Source organism: Poecile atricapillus, chromosome W (assembly GCF_030490865.1).
Source record: "Poecile atricapillus isolate bPoeAtr1 chromosome W, bPoeAtr1.hap1, whole genome shotgun sequence".
NCBI classification, from domain to species: Eukaryota; Metazoa; Chordata; class Aves; order Passeriformes; family Paridae; genus Poecile; species Poecile atricapillus.
Window position 1 is genome coordinate 98,448,833 of NC_081288.1, and position 23,280 is coordinate 98,472,112.

General features: G+C 48.2%; 1 long non-coding RNA gene across 1 annotated transcript in view; it reads right to left on the bottom strand.

The window, feature by feature from the left end:
• Positions 1–4,180: 4,180 nt before the first annotated feature.
• Positions 4,181–23,280, bottom strand: part of LOC131591657 (uncharacterized) — a 51,216-nt gene continuing 32,116 nt past the window's right edge. The window contains exons 3-4 of the long non-coding RNA XR_009280430.1: positions 17,253–23,171; positions 4,181–4,293 (exon numbers count right to left, since the gene is read on the bottom strand). This is a non-coding gene — a long non-coding RNA (uncharacterized LOC131591657). The remainder of the gene's footprint in view (positions 4,294–17,252; positions 23,172–23,280) is intronic.

The window sequence follows — 23,280 nt, forward strand, 5'->3', positions numbered from 1 at the left end:
GAGCTATTTCAATTTTGGCAGCCTTATCTAGCTGTTCATTGTTGTGATGTTCCTCAGGGGCGTGGCTTTTGGGCATGTAAGCATCTACGTGACATTCCTTCAGAGCCATGTTTTCTCTCCGTGCAGTGATGTCCTGCCACAACGCAGCAGCCCAGATGGGTTTACCCCTGCATTGCCAATTGGTCTTCTTCCATTGCTGTAGCCACCTTCATAGGGCATTAGCCACCATCCAGGAGTCAGTATAGAGACACAGTACAGGCCACTTTTCTTCTCCTTCAGCGGCCTCAACGACTCATTGTGTGGGACTCCACACAGCAGCTTTCCACCTCTGATGGTTTCCTACCACAAGGCAGGATCCATCAGTAAAGACAGCATGGCCTCTTTTCATCTTCTGATAACTCATTACATGGTGGTGCTTCTTGAGCACGAGTGACCTTTCAAAGAAATTCTCCAAAATCTCTGCCTTTATTCATGGCTTCTCAGGCAATTGGGTTTCCCCAGTCGAGCTCGTTGTGTGATCAGTGCTACCCACCCACTTACTCCATGTAGCACCGATTGCACAGTGTGTCGAAGGGAGGCTTCCTTTGAACATCTAGTGTAGCACAGGAAATTGCAGTGCCAAGAGGAGACACGCTTCTTTCCCAACGACTTCTGAGGGTGCTCAAACCCCTTCATACGCTGCTAATATTTTTTTTCTTTTCAGCTGGAGTGCAGTGGGCCTTCTGATCTTCAATAACCCCGGCTCCAAAACCCTAATGGACAACCTCAGGTTTCCCTTGATGTTCTTTGCCAGAAGCTCCAAGTGAGACCATGCTACCCAGCTGCAGTGTAGAGGATATTTTGCAGGGCTGGTCCAGTCTGAACAGGCCCAAGAACTACCCTGCAAGCGATTTCCTGTTTGATCTGCTCAAAGGCCTGTTGTTGCTCAAGGCCCCATTCAAAATGGTTCTTCTTCTGGGTCACTTGATAGAGGGGCCTCACAAGCTGACTATAATGTGGAATATGCAATCTCCGAAACCCCAGGCGGCCTACGAAAGCCTGCGTTACCATCTTCTTAGCCGGTGAAGACATAGTTGCTATCTTGTTAACCACATCCATAGGCACATGACTGCGGCCATCCTGCCATTTGATGCCCAAGAACTGGATGTCCCGTGCAGGTCCCTTGACCTTGCTTTTCTTTATGGCAAACCCAGATTTCAGAACATTCTGAGCTATTCTTTTTCCCTTCTCAAACACTTCTTCTGCCTCACTGCCCCACACAATGATGTCATGAACATATTTTAGATGTTCAGGGGCATCACCCATTTGTGGATGCTAAGTGCAAAAGCAAGCAGGGAACAGAGCCTTTGTGAAACTAAGTCACACAGGCTTCTCATTCTGGCCTAAGAAAGCATAAGAAAGAATCCAAACAGTCCTTGGTAAAGGACAACAACCTGCAGGTGTTGTTTAGTCAAGGGGTGGTGTTCCACTTAACCAATGATGGTGGATGTGTTGCTTTAATGATCAATGAGAGTTTTAGCTCTCAGACATTCTCAAACATGTGTATAAAAGAAGATTAAGAATAATAAACTTTGCTCTCTTGGACAATGAAGCTAAGGGAATCAGTGTCGTGCTTATCGCCGTTCCTAATATAGTGCGACACCCATTTTCCAGTGCACTTTGGATCAGTCCGTGAGAGATGGTAGGGCTGTGTTTCCACCCCCGGGGCAGTCGATTCCAGGTGTACTGGACACCCCACCACATGAAAGCAAACTGTAGTCTGTGCTCTGCTGCCAAAGGAATGGAGAAAAATGCATTGACAATGCCAAGTTCAGCATACCACCTGGCTGCCTTCGACTCCAGTTCATATTGGAGCTCTAACATGTCCGTTACAGCAGCACTCAGTGGGGGCGTTACTTCATTCAGGCCACGGTGGTCTACCGTCAGCCTCCACCCTCCATCGGACTTTTGCACTGGCTACATGGGACTACTAAAAGGCAAGTAAGTCAATGTCCTGGGGTGACTTTATGATGCTTGCATGCCCAATCGCCTTGTTTATCCTACATATTAAGTTCTGCACCTTTAAGACTGGCTCTGACAGCAAAGGGGGGGGGGGGGAAAGAAGAAGCGCACAGTTTGTGTTGAGAAAGAGCACTCACTCCCCCGCATCCTGCTCCTGGACTGTGTTGTCTGTAGCACGGACAGACAGAGGGACAGAGCTCTCCTTTGCTTTTAGTTAGTTTTTAGCTAGCTGAGGCAGAGAAGTTCCCTGGACTGTTATTTTCCCTTTGTCTTGCATCCGTTCAAACCTACTCTGGACTGAAAACCCAGACAAATCCCGGGAGCTCACACCTGTGGCCCACCGGGGCCTGGGCCTGGGCACTTTCCAGCGCCGGAGGGACGGATAAGAACCTGAGTGAGCCGAGCTACACCACATGAAAAGGACTTTTTTCTGGATTTGCCATCTCATCGAACAGCGAGAAGTTTTATTGTTTAACATTATACAATTTCTGTTAAATAAACAGGTTTTACCCACTTTTTTCCAAGGTAATCTTTTTCCCAAACCAGTTGGGGGAGGAGCCGCTCGAATTTGCTTTCTGGAGGGACCCCATTCGGAGGTTCTCCCCCACATTTGCCCTAACCCAGGACAGTCTTGCTGATAGCACCTTGGCTCTCCTTATCCACCTTTTCTTTGTCACTTCTGGGGGCAATTGCTGTAGTTGTTGTTGTTTGCGTCCCTATCTCAGCCATAGTGTCCTCAAATGCAGTTTGGGTCCCTGCATCAGCCACGCTCCTCTGCAGTACTGAACTGGGGCTCAATAGGCATAGGCCAGGACCCCCGTGCAGGGCAAGAAGCTGCTGGGTTTCATTGGGGTAGGTAAGACACCCTTCTATCAGGTGACACATCAGTTTGCCAGGGTTCATTACCTGCTTAGGTGTAAAGTCCCAGGCAATGGGAGGTGATAACCACTCTAGGAACCTGCCCAAATCCTTCCACACACACACACTGCCATCCAGCGACCAGACGCTTCAGGGCACATTTCAGTCAGTATCTCCTCACCTACAGATTGTTTTGTCTTACAGCAGGATGACACCAGATTCCACAAACCCCCTAGTGTGCCAATGGTATTAGTTAATAGTATTAATAGTATTCAACAGCATACATAAGAATGAACAAGGAACACGGGAGCCTGCATTCTAAAACAATCTACATCAATCCCAGATAGGGAGAGGGATTCCCTCATTGTCCCCAGAAAATAGCTCCCCCAGCACAACAAAGCCATCTGTGTCACAGCAAAGCACAGAGCCACTGTTTGTATTAACATGCTCCCAAACTCAACAAAAGAAAGAGTTAAGCAGCGTAGCTGACAAACTCCATGCCCCGCACAGGAGCTTGCTACTCAACACCTACTATTACTATACCATGCAAGATATATAACTGCCATTGTCTCAGCCCACGTTAGAAACCAAAAAGGACTGGTGTGGGTTTACCTTGGCTAGACGCCGGGTGTTCACCAAACAGCTCTATCACTCCCCAGCTGGACAGGAGAGGTGAAAAACAACTTGCAGATTGAGATAAGGCAGTTTACTAAAGCAAAAGTGAAAGTTTGTGCATGAACAAGGAGAGGGGAAAAAATAAATAAATTTATTGTCTAGTTTCAATCAGCAAGCACTGTCTAGCCACTTCCCGGGAAGCAGGGCTTCCGCACACGTAGCAGTTTCTCCAGAAGGCAAGCACTGTAAATAAGAAATGACCCCCTTTCCTCTTCCTTTACTTAGCTTTTATTTCTGAGCTGACGTCATATGGTATGGAATATCCCTCTGGCCAGTTTGGGTCAGCTGTCTTGGTTGTGTCTCCTCCTAGGATCTTGCCCACCCCCAGCCTACTGATGCTGGGGCAGAATGTTGGAGAGACAGTACTGATGCTGTGCCAACGCTGCTCAGCAGTAGCCAAAACACTGGTGTGTTAACACCACCTTTCTAGCTACCAGTGCAAAGCACGGTGTGGGAAAATGACCGGGGACCCTGTGGACCGGTAACTGGGGATGCAATTAGGGGAAACTTAGGAGTTATGTTAACATCCTTACAGGAGTTATAACAGTACGGGAATTACAGGGCAAATCACAGTTGCTGCTCCCTGGATGGAATGCAGCTGGCATGAGCTGAAACCTATTTCGTGATGATTCCCCATACACACGCACCTGCTGAGGGAGATGGAATGGAGGATGGAGCGGAGCGAAGGCCAGGTTCTACAGAAATCCTTGCAGGGAAGGGAACTCCGTGGTACTTTGCAGCTGATAAACCGCATACCACCTGTCAACCAGGGGAGACAGGGGAAGATGTCTTACTGCTGAGTCAGCAACTGTGGTGAAATCTCTCTCCTTACATGAACTTGCTTCAGTAAAGCTTAATAATAATATTAACGCACACCCCAATCCCAAAGTTACCCACCTCCAAAGTGCGACCACCCCTCACTGGGCATGCGCTCTATATTCTATATTCTTTTTGACTGTATCTTTAAAAGCAAAGCAAGAGAATTTTACACCAATCAGTAACAAAGGTATGTATGACTAGAGTCACTCAAGCTCCACCTAAACACACAGAAATAGTATAAAAATAAGTCGAGAATGGGGAAAAGGTAGGGAAGACTCCATTGTAGCTGCTGGGATCAGTTGATGAGACGAACCTGTCTTCTCCCCCATAGAGATGCCTATTGGATAAGAATCATACTCTATGCATGCTGAACATTTTATTGGGGATTAGAGCTTGTCTGTATATATTCCTTCAAACATATTTTTGCAGTCAGACACTATCACCGACAATCTTCAAACCTTAACCTGTCACAATTTGTATTAATAAAGAGTGTTATTCCATAAACTGTTAGCGTGAATCCTTGGCGGACGTTACCAGTCACAAGCAGCAGGTAACACAATGGGTAAAGGGGAAGACCTGCTGAGGGGTCTCCCTTACACTGTTGGTGTGTTTCCCTAAGTCAGTCCAACCACCCTCTGATCCAGTAGGACTGCTCAGTGAAGGTTCCCCCCAACGGGATGCTGACAGACCGGTCGGGCACAACAGTCTCGACTTTCCTGAAACACAAATTAAACACTAAAGACCGAGTAAATCTCCCCACACTAAGGGTCGAGGAAGCCTCCCTTTTTCACGTGACACGCGGCACTGTGAGAGCTGCTACGGGGAAATGAACTCCATCTTAGCAACACCCAAAACAGCATCGTTGGGGCCTGATTCTCAGCTGTCCTTTGCTGCTGAGATTGCAGTTATAGAAGACGGATTGGTACCTGCCCTTCACTCAAATCAACGTGCAGTCCCTAATTGTTACTATGGCATCTAGCTTATAGCTGCCAAATAAATTTGGCCGTACCAGAACCCCAAACTCAACCAGCCTAGAAGTAAAACAAGCCCCCGGATGGGGCAGAGATGAGTTAGATTCAGACCCAAGCAGGGACCTCAGCCAGTCATGTTCTATCCAGAAAGCAGACATATCACTGGTCAAGGAGCTGGGCGGTGCTAAAGTCTCGACCAATAAATGGTCTAGACCCGGGAGTTCTGAACCAACTATATAAGCAAGTTCCGAACAATAAACCAGGTTGTTTTCTCTGATGAACAAGAGGACTTGAGTCGTGGATTCTGTCTCCCACCCACGACCGGCACGTAACACCTAATTAATTTTCCTGTTCCTAAAATCTCTAAACCAACCAACCCCCTTCCACATGGAAGAATATGCCTTTTAGGCTTTATGATGTCAGACCTTGGCTGCCTGCCAGGGGCCCAACCAGCTGCTCTCTCACCGCCCCTCCTCAATAGGACAGGAGGAGAAAATAAGATGAAAAAGTTCCTTCAGGACATCGCCGCCTGCCAGATCTAAGGGCAGCAGGGAAATGCCTGCCCCAGACAGCGCTTTACCCTTTCTTAAATATGCTTACACAGGGGTGCCACCAGCTTTGCTGAGTTGCTCAGCTTTGGCTCCCAGGGAGTCTGGTGCCTAGCTGGTGAGAACTAGCCGTGTCTAGCACAGAGCAGACCCTGGCCTCTTCTCACAGAGGCCATGCCTTCAGGCCACACTCTGTGTCCAGTTCTCGTCCCCAGAATTCAATAAAAAGAGGCGGTCAGACTGGAGAGGGTCCCAAGGAGGGCCATGAAGAGTCTCACAGGGCTGGAAAACCTGCTTTTGCTGATACCTTTTCCGGCAATTCTTTAAGCGACCTAAAACACCCATTTGCACCAATTGGCATAGTCGGAGGGATGGCAAGAGATATCACTGAACACTTACAGAAGCAAGGAATAAGCCTAAGACCTAAATACTTGGACAAATCGGCTCAGCATGATCCAAAAGCTGTGGAGGAACATCTAAAAGCAGCTAGGGGCTGCATGAAGGCTAGCAATGACAAAGGAATTAGTTGCAAAATGTTAGGCACCTGCCTAGGCTCAGGGGGAACCTGCTCACAGTATTCCAGTACTTCAAGGGAGCCACATGGAAAAGACAAGGGACAACGGGCATAAGTTGCACCAGCCCCCATTGCCGGAGGTTTTCAAGATGTGATTGGACAGGGTGCTAAATAATCTCATCTAGGCTCCCTTTCCCACAAAACGCTGCACCAGATGATCTTTCGAGGTCCCTTCACACCTGGGCTGGTCTAGGATCCTACAATTCTCCAGTGGATCTGGGTTTCATAACCCTTGGCTCTCTTTGGTTTGGAGCTAAGTATCCACAACCTTGCCCGCGAGGAGAGACATAAAATTCCACCAGGTGCCAGAGACTTCTAAAACCTATGGCAATCACCCAGCATGCTGGTTTAAATGTAAACCGTCAGGAGAAATGAAACCCACACATCTACCTCAAGAGAGAGATTACAGGTCGGAGTTACAATTTACTAAACAGTTTACAATAAATACAATGATACAGAGAGAACTGGTTTTAACACACAAAGTCAGAGTATAAACTGGCACCCTGTTGGTCAGAGTGATGGTCACAGTCCAATCAAGTGGTGGTCACAGTCCTGTTGAAGTTATGGTCCTCCTTCGGATCTGTGGAGTGGTGGTGTCCAAAGTCTCCAAACCCAATGATTATATATATGCTCAGGTTCAGGTGGGAATGCTCAGCACCTGCCCCAGGGCAGGGAGTTTCACAGTGGAGGAACCCAATACTGTGAGTCATGGGATATTTTGAGAGTCTTTGATGCTCTAAGTCACTGCAGCTGCCCATTATCCTAGTGCCAGTGATTCCATTATGGCCCATTAGCAGAGATGACCCCTCAGGCAGGGTGGGAATGTGCTGGTGCTTCCCCAGAGGGGAGTTATCACTGCTGAGTCATTTGTGAGAAGAAGCACACTATCTTGCCTCGAAGGGTTTGCCTCTCTTTCCTTATTTCATTTAACACCCGTCTTGTAGCCTGAGATGTCAGGGGTGTGCACTGGGCAGCTACTGCAAGCGATCCATCAATAAAAGTTCACCAGGTATGACCCAGAGCGGGGTAAAATACACAGTTTGGTTATACCCACCACGGGTTAAACTTGTACCTTACTCCTTTAACCAGGACATTATCCACCCCAATGTATATCACCTACATCATGCCAAAATGAATACCTTTTCTTCAACTATATACATACATATATATATACACACAATGAAACATTACAGACAGTTCTCACTCAAAATTAGGTCCCCTTGAGGTACACAATGTGTTTCCCCATCTTTCTGCATTACCTACCAAGTGTAACCAGGTCCTTGAGCAAAAGCAATCCCATGTTTGGGTTTGCCTTTGTTTCAGGTGTGACTAATCCAAACTGTCATTCCTAACATACCTCTTATATGTACCACAGGGATTTTATCTCCATCTACAGTATGCAAGGGTTCTGATTGGGTAGGACCAGCTCAATTGATGGAGCCTCGGGTATTGACCAAACAGGTGTCCTTCACTGAATGCACCTCCCAGTGTCTGAAGGTTTCCCCGCCCATTGCATTCAAGGTGGGTTTGTAGCAGTCCATTGCATCGTTCAAGTTTCCCAGCAACTGGCGCATGGTAGGGAATATGATACACCCACTTAAAACCATGGCTAGCTGGACCAGGTGTCTATGAGGCTCTTTTTGAAATGTGTCCCATTTTAAGACCCAATTCTCTCTGGGGTGCCACGTCGCCACAAAAATTGCTTTTCCAGGCCCAGGATGGTGTTCCGAGCAGTGGCGTGAGGCACAGGGTATGTCTCCAGCCACCCAGTGGTTGCTTCTATACCGTGGTCAGCACATAGCGTTTTTCTTGGCGAGTTTGGGCAAGTGTGATGTAATCAAACTTGCCAGGTTTCCCCATACCTATACCTTGACCATCGTCCACCGCACCATAGAAGCTTCACCCACTTTGCCTGCGTGACTGCAGCACATGTCTCACAGTCATGTTTAACCTGTAATATACCGTCCATGATTGAGTTCACCCCTCAGTCACAAGCCCATCAGCATGTCGCATCTCTCCTCTGATGACTGGAGGCATCACAGGCCCACCGAGCTAGAAATAACTCTCCCTGGTGCTGCCAGTCCAGATCTAACTGAGGTACTTTAACCTTGGCAGCTTGATCCACCTGCTTGTTGTTACCATGCTCTTCATTAGCCCGACTCTTGGGTACGCGTGCATCTACGTGATGGGCTTTCGTGGTCAGCTTCTCTACCCGGGCAGTGATGTGCTGCCACATCTCAGCGGCCCAGATGGGGTTCCCTCTGCGCTGCCACTTGACCTTTCTCCACTGATCTAGCCATCCCCACAGAGCATTTGCTACCAACCATGAGTCAGTGGAGATGTGGAGTCTTGGCCACTTTTCTCATTCAGCAATATGCAAAGCCAGCTGGACGGCTTTGAACTCTGCAACCTGACTTGATCCAACTTGTCCCTCGGTAGTTTGTGCAACTCACCATGTGGGTCTCCATACGGCTGCTTTCCATTTCTGGTTTGTCCCTACAACATGGCAGGAAGCATTAGTGAAGAGGGCGTATCGCTTGTCATTTTCTGGTAGTTGGTTATATGGTGAGGCCTCCTCCTCACGTGTCACCCGCTCCTCTTCTTCTTCAGAAGACAGTCCAAAACTCTCACCTTCAGGCCAGTTTGTGATGATTTCCAAAATCCCAGGGTGATTAAGATCTCCTATCTGGGCTCACTCTGTGATCAGAGCGATCCACTTACTCCATGTAGCATTGGTGGCATGATGTGTAGAAGGAATCTTTCCGTTGAACATCCAGCCCAGCACGTGTAGTTGGGGTGCTAGAAGCAGCTGTGCTTTGGTGCCAATCACTTCTGAAGCGGCTCAAACCCCTTCATAAGTGATAAGCTGTCAGGATCTCTCTCTCAGTTGGGGTATAGTTGGCCTCAGATCCTTTGTATCCCCGACTCCAGCACCCCAGCGGTTGTCCTCGGGTCTTCCTGGGTACTTGCTGCCAGAGGCTCCAGGAAGGCTCCCTGGCTGGCTGCAGTGTAGAGCACATTTTTCACATCCTGTCCTGTCCTGACTGGCCCAAGGGCTACTGCATGGGCAGTCTCCTGTTTGATCTGTTCAAAGGCTTACTGTTGTCCAGGGCCCCACCGGAAATCGTTTTTCTTCCATGTCACGAGGTAGAGAGGGCTTACATTCTGACTGTACTCAGGGATATGCATCCTCCAAAAGCCCACAGCGCCTAGGAAAGCATGTGTTTCCTTTTTGCTGGTCAGTGGGGACACAGCTGGTATTTTGTTAATCACTTCCGTTGGAATCTGGCAACGCCCATCTTGCCACTTGACTCCTAGAAACTGCATTTCCTGAGCAGGTCCCTTAACTTTACTTGGTTTAATGGAAAAAACAGCTTTCAGGAGACTCTGGATGATCTTCTCTCCTTTCTCAAAAACTTCCCCTGCCGTGTTCCCCCGTACAATGATGCCATCAATGTACTGCAGATGTTCCAGAGCCTCACCCCTTTCCAGTGCAGTAGTCTGGATCAGTCCATGGCAAATGGTGGGACTGTGTTTCCACCCCTGGGGCAGTGGGTTCCAGGTGTACTGAAAACCCCTCCAGGTGGAAGCAAACTGTGGCCTGCACTCTGCTGACAAAGGAATGGAGAAAAATGCATTGGTGTTATGGGCTTAGGCTCCTCAGTGAGTTTCTTCCCATTATCATCGTGGTGGCAAGGGGAAGCTCCTAGATGAATAGCCAGCAGTCAAGACACAAAAGGAGTACATAATAGCCCTGGGATACCAATGCAATCGTTTTTTTTTGGAGGGGGGGGGAAAGAGGAATAGAGGGTTGGGGAGTTTTAGCTGGGGAGGTGGGCTCTTCCACTCAGGAGATCTGCGAACTGTCGCATGGTGCCCTGGGAGGTTGTGAGCTCTGACCTGGGACTTTGCTGCACTGCAACTCAGCACTACGACTGAGTTGTGCCTACCTTCCCCACCTGTGCCCGCTGCTGATGAGAAGATCCCAGCCGCCGGCCGTCTGCCACCCGCACGTCGACCACTACTAGCACTGAGACCAGCTGCCACCCGCGTGAGTTTGCAGGAACCTTTTTGAAAGGGGAAGCACCCCCTTTTCCTCTCTCATCTCGGTGCCAGCCCAGGCCACCTGGGGAGGTTCCGAGCTCGCATCGGAGAGGCTCCTGACAGCTGCGAATCAGTTACTGCAGCTTTTGCCTTGCCTCTCCTTGCAATGTCCTTCCGGGTCTTTGAAATACCCACTCCTGAGGTAATCTATGCCGAGGATACACAGGGCCTCTGGACCAGTCACGATGGGGCGTTTGTGCCATTCCTTCCTGGTCAAGCTCACTTCAGCTTCCAGTACAGCCAGCTGTTGGGATCCCCCTGTCACCCCAGAAACAGAGATGGATTCTGCCCCCACATTTCTCAATGGCATTAAAGTACATTGCGTGCCAGTGTCAACTAAAGCCTTATGCATTTTTGGGTCTGATGTGCCAGGCCATCGGATCAACACCGTCCAATAGACCCTCTCCTCTACCTGGCTAGAGGCAGGGCCCCTCTAGTTCTGGTCACGGTACTTATTGTTCCCTTCCTGTAAATATGATCTGGAGGTCCCTTCAAGAGGATTGGACAGAACATCATCACTCCTGTACTGCCGGGAGTATACCCTCGTGGACTGTACCCTCTCTCCTTAGCTGGGGGATGCCTGCTCCTAATAGCAGAGACTCTCGTCTGTGCTGGCGAGATATGGAAGACTCCCTCCTTAAGCTACTCTCTTAGTTTCTGGTAGCCCTCTTCAATTTTCTCTTCCAGGCTCCAGACATGCTCAGCCAGTTTCGTTTCCACAGGCGAGACGTGGGCCCGTAACGCGGCGGCGACAGTGTCTTCATAAATGCTGAGTTTACTAACCAATGCACCCACCTTATCTTCTCCCTCCCTCCATTGCAGCGTCGCTAAGTATCAGGAATATATTTCTGACCCGAGCCGAGCAAATTTCAGCCACATTTGTGATGAGTACTGGACACCGCCAGGACTTTTAGGGAATCCCTTGTCCTCTGAAAAAAACTATCTCCAGCACAGCTAATTCCCTCGGGCATCGGATACCTTGCTCCATCATGTTCCACTGTCCTTGCTGCACATGGAGGTCCTCCTTACAAAGGTGTCTTTCCCTCACACTTGACAGCAGTCGTCGCCAGAGGCTGAGAGTTTCCTGTCTTTTCCTGATCCCCTGGTCAATAACCACACCCCGCGACAGGGATCCCAGTTGCCTGGCTTCACTACCATCTAGAATCGTATCATTAGCCATGGCATCCCAGATTCGGAGCAGCCAGGTCAATATGGACTCATTTGCCTCGCGTGTGAACTCTCTGTGCAGCACGTGCAGCTTGCCCAGGGACAGGGATCGAGTGATGTTTTCTGGCTCTGGCTCTTCTGCCGGATGTGAAGGTCCCGCCTCTTCCTTGTCATTCACTATGCGGATTTGCTTTTCTGAATGAACAAGGGCGACTGCTACCAGCTTAGGCTGTCCTTTAGGTTCAGCAATGGTTTGCGTGCATACGGTGCTTGTTGATTTGTTTCCTTTTCCCTCTGGCTCAGACGTGGTTTGTGTGGACATGGTTTGTTGCTGCTGGACACAAAATGAGTCACACGGACACAGCTCAAGGTGTGGTAAAGGAAGGAGAGAACTTTATTTCTTCTCTCAGAATTTATAGGTTTCTGACCACGGCCAGGGATTGATTGGATAGTCAGGATAACACCTTCCCAACCGCACTGGCTGTGAGAGATGTCCATCAAAAGACGTGTATCAGAAAGAATGTATACATATCTATGTTTACAGTTACTGTCCTGGGAAAGTCTTTAGAAACTATGTCAGCAAGCTCGATAAACTGAAGTTTTCAGGGTGAAAATGGTTCCTGCTGATTTGTTTCTTTTCTCCTCCTCCTGAAAGTGTTGTACCATACCGAGCAGTGTCTGGTAAGCAATGGCCAGGGCCCAGCATGTTGCTGTGAGTTGTCCATCTCTGGAGCTGTCAGAGCCTTTTCCCTTCACATAACTTATTATTTTAACAGGGTCCTGAAGTTGTTCAGAGGTGAACTTCCAGAACATCGGAGGAGAGAAGTTTTCCAAATACTGGCCCATCTCCTTCGACATCCCATGCAACTCAGGATTATCTACTCCCAGGGCAGGCCTCCAGACAAATTCCCTAGAAGCCTCTGTCCTGACTCTAAGCATGGTGTAGACAGTGCAAGCCGTATAGAGAAAACTTAGCAGAACTAACAAGAAGATTATGCTGTCCTTAACATCAAGAGGGAACTCAACATTCGTAAAAACTGTTGTAGCGGGCCTAAAGTGCTGGAAAAAAACATTCTCTCCTCTTCACCCCACAGGCTTGATGCCTTATATTTTTCAAATCCTGTACTGCATTAGTGCATAACTCTAAACTCCATATAAAGGGTTAGCTAACTGTCTTCACATTTTGGTCCGACAAAACAATCCCTCTAGGCCTGAGATCCAAGGACACCCTACTGCCTCAGGCCACGGAAAGTATAAACAAAGGTGAAATGGGGGAAGGGGGGCGGGGAAGAAAACTGGGGGAAAATGACTTAATTACGTGAAGCTGTAATTGGAGGATCGACCCCTGATATGCAAATGGACGAAACTTACATCTGTCTGAAATTCAAACTCGTGACCATCGTCCATCTTGGGTGTAGCCTCTGAGGCTTCTGACTGCCCAAGGTGTACCTTTTGAAGGCCTTTAATAAATACCTACTTTTATTCTCTTAACCTTGTCTAGCTCTCTGTTCCAGATAGCCACTCCAAAGCACGAGGCTGGGTGCGATTATTAATGAGGCCCCAGAGGTAGCAGCCCAGACTAGGACAGGCAAACAAGACTGAATATACATTCCAAATGAAACTCATTGCCTCTGATGTTACCATGCCATAAACGCAGTAAATCACCAAAGCAATTTTGATTCCTCTCCTGATCGTAAAGAGAGCATCATGATGGGCAAATACTTTCCCCTATGCAGAAATATGTACAGGGCACAACATGCACGTGAATACACCGAGAAACATGATAATCAGGAAAGTTTCTATACCCCAATACACAAATGCTTTAGAACAAAACTGTAATTCCGACCTCTCTCTCGCCTCACGCTGGGCGCCAAAAGATGCGCTGGTTTAAAAGTAAACCGGCAGGAGAAATGAATCCCATTCAACTACCTCAAGAGAGATTACAATCGGTCAGAGTTACAATCTACTAGAGATTACAAAAAATACAATGATACACAGAAAACTGGCTTTAACCCACAAAGTCGGAGTACAAATTGGCACAATGTTCCTAAGGTGCGGGTCACAGTACTGTTGAAATTCTGATCTTCCTCCAGATCCATTAAGTGGTGGTGCTGTCCCAAGTTCCCAAACGCAAAGATTACATATATGTTCAGGTTCGGGTGGGAATGCTCAGCACCTGCCTCAGGACAGGGAGTTTCACAGTGGCAGAATGCAATACTGCAGAGTCATGGGATTGTTTTGGAAGCCTTTGATGGTCTAAGTCACTGCAGCTGCCTATAATCCTAGTACCATTGATTCCATTATGGCCCATTAGCAGAGATGACCCCTCAGGCAGGATGGGAATATGCTGGTGCTTCCCCAGAGGGGAGTTATCGCTGCTGAGTCATTTGTGTGAAGAAAAAGAAAAACACTACCCTGCCTGTGAAGGTTTGCCTCTTCTCCCTTATTTAACACCCATCTTGTAGCCTGAGGCGTTGGGTGTACAGTAGACAGCTACTGCAAGTGATCCATCATTAGCAGTTCATCGGGAATGACATACAGGGTGATACAATACACAGTTTGCTTACATGCACATAGTGCTAAACTGGCACCCTACTCCTGTAACCAGGACACCCAGGTCCAACAGGAGGTGGATGCTTCCAACACAGTGCACCATGGTGAATCCACCCTTCGAAAGCACGCATGTAGCCTCACACACAGTATCTTCTACAGTTTTAGCAGCAGCCTACATGAGCTTTTTGTACATTGGCGTGCCACTGCCAAAGAGCTAAGACTTGGCGTCCTACAAGACGGGAGAGACTGCTAAGCGCTTCCAGCTTCACGCTTCCAACAAACAGGCAAATCACCATCTATCTCTGAAATGCTGCTATCAGGCTGAAACATTCCACATACTTGCACTCTGGAGAGACAGTGTTTGATCTTGCAGAACTACTTCCCCTCAGTAAGACGCACAAGACGGAGATGATATCCCCATGACAAATCTTTATTGTGCAACTGCTGCTCAAAGCTTTTATTACCGTCCACAGACACACGGCAAAAAAAAATTAAAAAAAAAAAAAAAATTACACATCATCAAAAGCTGCTAGATTGATGGGCAACAGACGAAATCCATTCAGTGGCGATTTGTACACGTGCAGCAACTCTTGCGGAGCCAAAATCTTAGCCAGGCGGCCAGCCCAACTGACAGCCACCCGGAACGGGTAGATGTATGCGATAGACAGGCTGCCCACCCTCGGGCCCTTCATCCACAACCATCCGGAATCCATTGGTCAGGCCCAGGTGAGCAACACACATGTCACCAACAATCATTACATGCCCAAGAAGCTGGAGAAGGAAGTACAAACCCAAAAATAAGTAAAATAAAAAGAAAAAGGGAACACACAAAGAGGGGAGAGAGCAGGAAGGGAAGGAACGAGAGCAGAGAACCACCCAGAGAAAGCAGCTAGCCAATTCCTCGCAATTCAACCATTGCATGTCAAATTAATGTCCGTCTGACCACCGGCAACTGAAGCTTTCCAAGCAAAACTACAAAGACCGATTATGCACGCTATAGGGGCAAAAGAGAGCTAGGCGACTTTTCTGAAGATAGACAGCAAAGGACTACAAAACAGCCACAGAAGCTGACTTTGTCTCTGGGTTAAAGCCCCCATTGTGTCTTCGGGACACATAACCAATCCTGGTGGAAAAAAAAACTTTAGGCTGCCTTTTGCGTGGGTTTACAAAGTCTTTGAATGTGGTTTTCATAGATAAAAGCAAAGCATCCAGCACCTCTCAAGCATCTTTGCCCTTCCTTGCCCCTGACTTGCCAAAAACCATAAGCCCTCTTCTCTGTGTTAGAAGAACTACTACTTCTCTTACTCTAAACCACGACAATAGGCACCAGGCTGCGCTCCCAAACAACACTGCATTATGCACCAGAAGTACATACCCAGGGACCAGCACTGCTTCTAGTCAAAAAGCTCAACTCCATTACAAGCTAGAGGCAAAAGATGATAGCGCCAGAAAACCCAAAGTAGCCTGCTGTGCCCTATCAAGAGTAAAACGGGGGTGGGGGGCGGGGGGGGGGGGGGGGGGGGGAAGGACGGGAAAGAGTCTAGTAAATGAGGAACTATCTACAGGTACAGTTTAGCATACAGAAAACTCCCACAGTACTTACAGATCCACCAGAATCTCCTGCTTCAGAAAACCCGATAATTGGCTCCTTAGGCATGACTAGGAAAAGCATCGCGTCTAGGGGCAAAAGATAATGGAACGCACGGCACTGGAGGAAGAGTAAACAGTTAAAACATAACCGGCTTCATAGAAAAGTAATAGCTTATGCCAACCCATCCACCCCGCTGAACTCCTACAGAAGCAGATTACCAGATACCCCAGACACAAGCCAGAACATTGATTGTCCTCGTGTGATTATAATGCTTTCCATACCTAAAATACAATATATTTACAGAACCCCCTCCAGAAGTGGAATTCGTCATGCAAGACGATGGGGGAAGGAGACAGGCCACTACTTGCAATTAACAGCCTCCAGTACGTTTTAGTTCGGGCTGATTCTTTCCTAAGAAGTTTTTCTATTGGATGTGGTCCACGCAGAGACTGCAGACAAATGGCTTAACTGAATCATCAAAGAGTTTAGTGAAGTGGAAGAACAGCGGCCATTCATTTCCCACAGGACAGGGAGCTCAAGCATCGAACCCACACACACACATAATGACAGGAAGCCTGCAAGTGCATAGGACCAGTCTGTCTCCTATACTGCATGCAAACCCTACCTTCAAAAGCAGAAGGCATCCCTAACTGCTAACTTTCAGCATTTTAATAACTAAATCACATGGGAAATTACCTTAAAGTTAACATCGCATAGGCAACGGCTGCACTGTTTTCCCCCCGGTCTAAGCAGCTCATTCTAGTTTTCAGTACCAACACTCGTGACCCTTTGCAAGTATGCTGTTATCACGGTCTTACTTCTCCACAGAAACAAGTTCTGGAAAGCTATTGCAGCCTGCAGGATGACAACTTCCTAATTTTTTTTTTTATTTTTTTTTTTTAAGAAAAACTAGAGGAAGCCGTAATTCCTTGCCCCAATAATCCAGTTTAGGGGTTCAGAACCAAAGCCTAGCACAGCGAAGCTGCGAAACCTCTTCGATGCTGTTAGGAGACACATTGAGACCAAGTAACCGTCGGAGGTCCTCCTCTACGCGCGCACACGACACGGTGGGGGTGGGATGCGAGGCGAGTCCGGACAACACCAGCAACCCAGTACGCCCGCGGCAGCCGGAGGGGTGGGGGTGCGGCACAGAACAAGCTTAGGGGATGGTGCAGTAGAGAGCGCCACAACCCAGAGAGGCCCCGTCCGTCCCGCGTCCCTGCACCCACCCGCAGCAGCAGCAGCAGCAGCAGCAGCGCCGCCGCACGCCCTGACGCGCGCCCGGGTAGTGCGCACCGTCTGTCCTCGGCTTAGATGCCCCGCAAGTGCGAGAGGAGGGGGAGGGAGGGGGGAGGGAAGAGGAGCCGCGCACAGAACAAAGCCGCGGCTACCTCCTAGTCCTCGTCGCTGACGATACCAGAGAAACGCCTTGCCGAGAATCTTTCCGAAGACAGTAGAGGCGCCACCAGGAAGAGAGGCCAGCACCCCGATACTCTCGTCAGCCAAGGACAACGCCCGTGTCCGCCCCGACACTTCCTCCACTAAGCCGGGCCCTCCGCGGCGCCCATTGGGCCGACGGATCGTGGCCCGCGTCTCGATTTGCTGACTCGCCTGTCTTTTTCGTTTTTCCCCGCCCCCTTGGCGGGCCCGCCCTCGTCGACCTGGTGCCCGCGGGGCGCGGAGGGATCTGCCCCGTGTAGTGCTGCGACCCTGAGGGCGGGCTACGAGGTCGCAGAAGAGGCTGCAGTAGCTACAAGTACTATTTCTTGTTATTTGTTACCGCATCAAGCCCACCCCAAAGGTGCCTCTGCCTTTTTGGTGCTGCTCCCTCCAGTCAAATGACTGCTTTGGCCAAGCCAGGGCAGGCCTGGCCTTAGCTTCTCAGGACAGTTTGAAAAACCAACAGAAGTTGCTCTACATTGTTTGATGAAAGCCCCACTTCCATTGCAGACGTTTCTGAGCTGCACGTCTCCTGGAAGAAAGCAAAATACAAAGCGTGCGTTTGACACTGCTGGCTTGAGGGCTCAAGATAGTAGGATTTGCGTTAAGCTGGATAGGAGGCTTTTAGAAAAATAAGCAGTGCCCTCAAAGCTGCCCAAGGGTAGTCTGTGGTGCCCTGCACCCTCGTGGGACAGTGAGCACCTTGAACGTTCCACACAACTGTCTTGTAACATATATAAACCCTGCTTTCCTCTATATCAGGCTCAGGATATCCTTGGCTGCCTTTGTGGCAAGGGCACATTGTCCTATTTTGCCAAGCTGCTTTCCAGCTGTGAAAAACGAGGTTCACATAAGTTTTATAGAATTTAAAAGTTTAATAAAAAACAATTAGGAGAAAAAAATAAAGTATACAGATACGGCCGGGTGTCTCTGCATTCAGCCAAGAGAGCACACCTTACTAACAAAGGATTGTCCCTTAAAAACAGAATCCTACTACATATCCATAAATTCTCATACATATTCATACATTCTTCTTAGGATCTTTGGTGTTCTTCTGTTTAGTTTTCTCTTGCCCCCTTCCCAATAGATCAATCCTCTTGGCGCCATTGAGATTTACATTCTCTGATACCAGGAATGCAATAAATTCCTCCCCCAGAGCTCTGGACACTGCTGTCTTCATCTGGATAAGATAGTTTACAAATGCAGGAGTCTCTAGCTATTTTTTCCTCAGTCTTTGGGTTATACAAACAAAGGCAGTTTTTATTTTAATACTATGCCATAACCTAACATATATGTATTATACTACTATTTCTAAATTTCATCAATAACAGAAATAAAGAAAACTATATTAATACAACAAAATTTCTCATTCTTATACACATAACATTCATTTTAATATTTGAGAAAAGCCAACAATATAAAATGTATCTATAACACAGCCTATCGGCCTCCAGCATGTACTGGTGCATGGGGTTGTTCCTCCCCAGGTGCAGGACTTGTGTATCCACAGGTTCCTCAGGTGGTCTCAAACATGATCGTTTCCTACAATGGAAGGGACTTTGTTCCCCAAGTCCCTGCCTTGAGGTTCAGGGTCTCAAGAGGTTTGGTAACGGTGCCGGTGAAAACAGAGGAAAATGAATCGCCGAGTACCATTCAGCTCCAGATTTGCCTTACATTTTCTGATCCCATCCCTACAGATGTGAGCAGCATCTTTAGATTCTTCCCAGAATGCGTGGCCCCGCTTCCACTACCTATGCATTTCCACTTTGTGCTTCAGCTCGACCAGAAGAGAAGGTCGTTACTCAGCCTCGCTCATCTCCTGCCTAACGTGCCTGATTTCTTATGTCGAGCTCATCCTCTTAATCTGGTGGCCTATAGTAGATACCAACCACAAGGTTTCCTTTGTTGGCTTGTGTGGGATGATGACCATGGAGCCAGGAAAGGGCTAAGGCTTCCTATATATGGCCTAAACCGTGTACCCTCCACACTATCTTTACTGATGGAGATCCACATAGCTGACATCAAGAAGGGACAATATGGCCAAAGGAGGAGTTCATGGGCAGCTAGGATAGTCCTCTTCTGGCTCTGATGAACGGCATGAAATGGAAAGAAGTCTTAAGAGCGGAACTTTGAAGGACACCAAGCCCAAAAAAGCAACCTTTGCCTGATTAAGGGTCATTTAAGTATTAAAACGCACACTCATGCATACGCTAATAAGCTTACTGAAGTACATGCTACCACATATATGATTGTATTACTCAGCTCTCCGCTTAGATCGTGCTATACGTAAGGAGGAGAAGATTGGGCTGTATATAAGGAGGGTAGAAAGTTCATCTAGGTAGCAGGAATTCCCAAAAGATGTCGGAGACAGTTGCCGGTCTGTTCTCTTCTCCCTCCTCCCAAGTGGGGACGCCCTCTTGGGAAGCTTCTGCATACCATTGCTATTATTAGTATTGCATGGGTTAACACGATGTTATTAGAGTTCTATCACAGCTAGTGCATTTCTCAATGGCAGTTCCAAATCTCTATTTCTGTAACTTCAGAAAACCACTCTCTTCCTGAATCTGTGCTCGCAAAGCTTCTTAGAGAAGGCAACCAGACTTATAGTGCTGAATTGGTTGTAATCGGAAGTTAAGCCTAACCCCATCCAGTCCCTCTGATCTCTGAGGACCAGCTGGGACGCAAGGGGATTCATTTTCTGACAAATTTCTTACTCTTAACGCAACAGCTTGGCCTCTAATTTTCACACATAAGCTCTCAACCTGTTCACCGCTGTCTTTCAAAGACAGCTCTGTACAGGAAATCCCTCCTATTTTTGGTTTACGTAGAGGGCCACCTCCGCCTCTCCTTGCTTCTGACCAGTTTATAGCCATTGATTGCAGAGCTCCAGTCATTTGAGTTGTCCCAGCACATTTCTACTATAGTGATTACATGGTTAGCTTTCCGGCTGCACAGTGGTTTCCAGCTCCTCTTTCTTTCACATACTGCGTGCATTGGTACAGAGGCACTTCTGTGGGGCTGTTGACTGCGTCACTTTTTTGGACAAGGATCATGCCCCAATTCTTTTGCAGCATTTCTCAAGTATTCCCCTCTTGTTCCCAACACATCACCAGCCCCTGGCTCTTCTCTGTTGCTCAAAACTCCATCGTCTTTCCTCGCTGAGTCTCCTTTAAAGCCTGCCTTGTGAGTCTAACCGGCTTACTGGCAAAGACGATCTTGCCCCGCTTGGTCGTGTGAATCCCATCACCTCCCAACAGACCTGGCTTCTTAAAGGTAGATCCATGATCATAAAAGCCAAAACCTGGAGTATGGCACCAGCTACGCAGCCCGGCATTCAGCTGTTCAGTCTATCTCCTCCTTCTTGGACCCCTTCCTCAGACCGGACACCGATAGAGGAGACCATCACCTGTGCTCCCCATCCTTTTAACATTGCTTCTACAGACATCATAGACTCCTGGGAGGGTTCTAAGATGCCTCGTCAGACCCTACAGAGAAGAGTAGGAGCAGATGATAATCTGTAGGGTTCACCAGCCTCGGCAGCCTCTCAGTGGCACCATGAAGGCGATCTCCTGGTAGGCAGCAGAGTTCTCTAGAGAAATCGTCTAGGTGGGAAATGGGTGTCTCGGTGTTTCTCAGGAGGAAATCTCCAATTACTAATACCTTTATGTGCTTCTCTGGTTGCAGTGTTCTAACGCAGACTGGTGGTTAGGTCATCTTTGCATGGTTGGCTTTGTCCTGGGTCCTGTCCATTACTCATGTGCTCTTCAGTCTCCAAACAGGAGCATCCTGTCTGTTATGTAGGGGCATTTCAGGAGAAGGGGGAGGGTTCTTCCTTCTACCCTGAGCACAGAAATGCATCCGGTCTCCTTCATCTCGGGAGGAACTTATGTCAGTCACCCCGAGGTTACATTCTGGTTTACCTTCCTTTTGTGCACTCTGAAGGCAGGCCGTCGCTCAGCCTGGGACAGCGTACAATACCTGGCATGGAACTCCTGTCCATGTACCCGGATTCTGTGCTTCCTGTCAAACTCCTCTTTTAAAACTTACTTGTCCAAGGAGTTCTTTCTGCTGGGCACGTGTTGTAGTGCATTTAAAAAATAGGTGGTATGTCCCAAGGGAAGAACTCACCCTTAGTTTGTATAATGTTAGTCCCTACCTAAACCCCCCTTTCCCTTCCCCTGTCCCATTGGCTGTAACTCCCCTGTATCTTTGACCACCCCCTCCCCCTAGTATAAGAGATAAGACCCAGAGCATTTTGGTCTCTTTCTTGCCCCGGGCGAATCACATACAATAAACCCGGGATCACATTATGCAAGTCTGAGCCTCCTGTGTCTAAGATACTTTAAGTCCATGTTGTATATATTCTGAGACGCCTTCCCCGCCGGTGTTCCGTGAAGGGCAGGCACCTCTCCACGGGGGGTAGAATGAAAGGGTTCTCGGAATAAATACAACAAGCACACTTGCCGCTGTGGCATCCACCGCTGCCTTTGGGTTCTAAGGGGGACTTCCAGGTACTGGAGCTCTTGCCCTGCCCTTTGCTCGTTTACCCTGTCCATCACTCCCACACAGGGCTGCTGATTATTCTCTCTCTCCGCCTCCTCGCACCCTCACTTTTAGTTTAAAGCCCTCCTAATGAGGTCAGCTATCCTACTGGCAAAAATATCTTTGCCCCGCTTAATGAGGTGGAGCCCCGCTCTCCCAAGCAGATGCTGATCCAAAAACAGGGTCCCATGCTCATAGAATCGAGAACGCTGTTGCAAGCACCAGCTCCGCAGACAATTATTTACCCGCATTATCAGTGCCCTTATCCTACAACACCTGGACGGCATCAAAAGCATCTGTGGTGGGTTGACCTTGGCTGGATGCCAGGTACTCACAGAGCCGCTCTATCACTCCCCCTTCTCAGCTTGACACGGAGAGAAAATAAGATGGAAAACAACTCACAGGGTGAGATAAGGCACTTTACTAAAGGAAAAGAGAAAGTTTTCGCAAGAAAAAGCAAACAGGAAAAAAAAATAATTTATATCCTCTAGTTCCCATCAGCAAGTGCTGCCCGACCACTTTCCATGAAGCAGGGCTTCAGCACGCGTAGGGGATGCTCCGAAAGGCAAACGCTGTAAATAACGAATGTGCCCCCTTCCCCCTCCTTAACTTAGCTTTTATTTCTGAGCTGAAGTCATATGGTACAGAATAGCCCTCTGGCCAGTTTGGGTCACCTGGTCTAGTGGTGTCTCCTCCCAGGATCTTGCCCACCCCCAGCCTACTGATGGGGGGGGCAGAATGTTGGAGAGACAGCGCTGATGCTGTGCCAACACTGCCCACCAGTAGCCAAAACACCGGTGTGTTATCAACACCTTTCTAGGTACAAATGCAAAGTATGGCACTGATGGCCACTATGGAGAAAATGAACTCCATCTCAGCCACACCCAGTACAACCTCCACCCCTTACTTCACACCATTTGTGTCATACTCAGATCCCACAGAATTATAGATATATCTGCCTTCTAATTATTCCATTGTATTTATTTGTCATGACTGAAATCCCTTCTTACCAACGCTTACAACTTAAAACTCCATGCTTAAATCATCTTTATGCCCAACAAACGCACACATTTTCATTAACTACCGTCCTCCTTCCTTTCAAAGATAGATATTATTTTCCCATTTCATGGGTTTCCTCCACTCCTCCAGATGTTTAAAAATAGGCCGTGACTTGGGCTCCATTCCATCGAGATGGGTGTTTGGGACAGAAGCGACACACTCGATCGTTTGGCACCGACACCGGCCCTGCCTGGGCTATCGTCGCACTCTCCTCACTCCTCGTAAAATTCACTCATCGTCTGTTCATGTCGCTCCTGCTACTTTACTTCCTGCAACATACAATTTACACACAGATCATTTTTCACCCTAGGTTAAACCTCCCTGAAGAACACACCGGGTCTCCCCCTCCTTCTGCGTTACCCACCAAGTATACCCAGG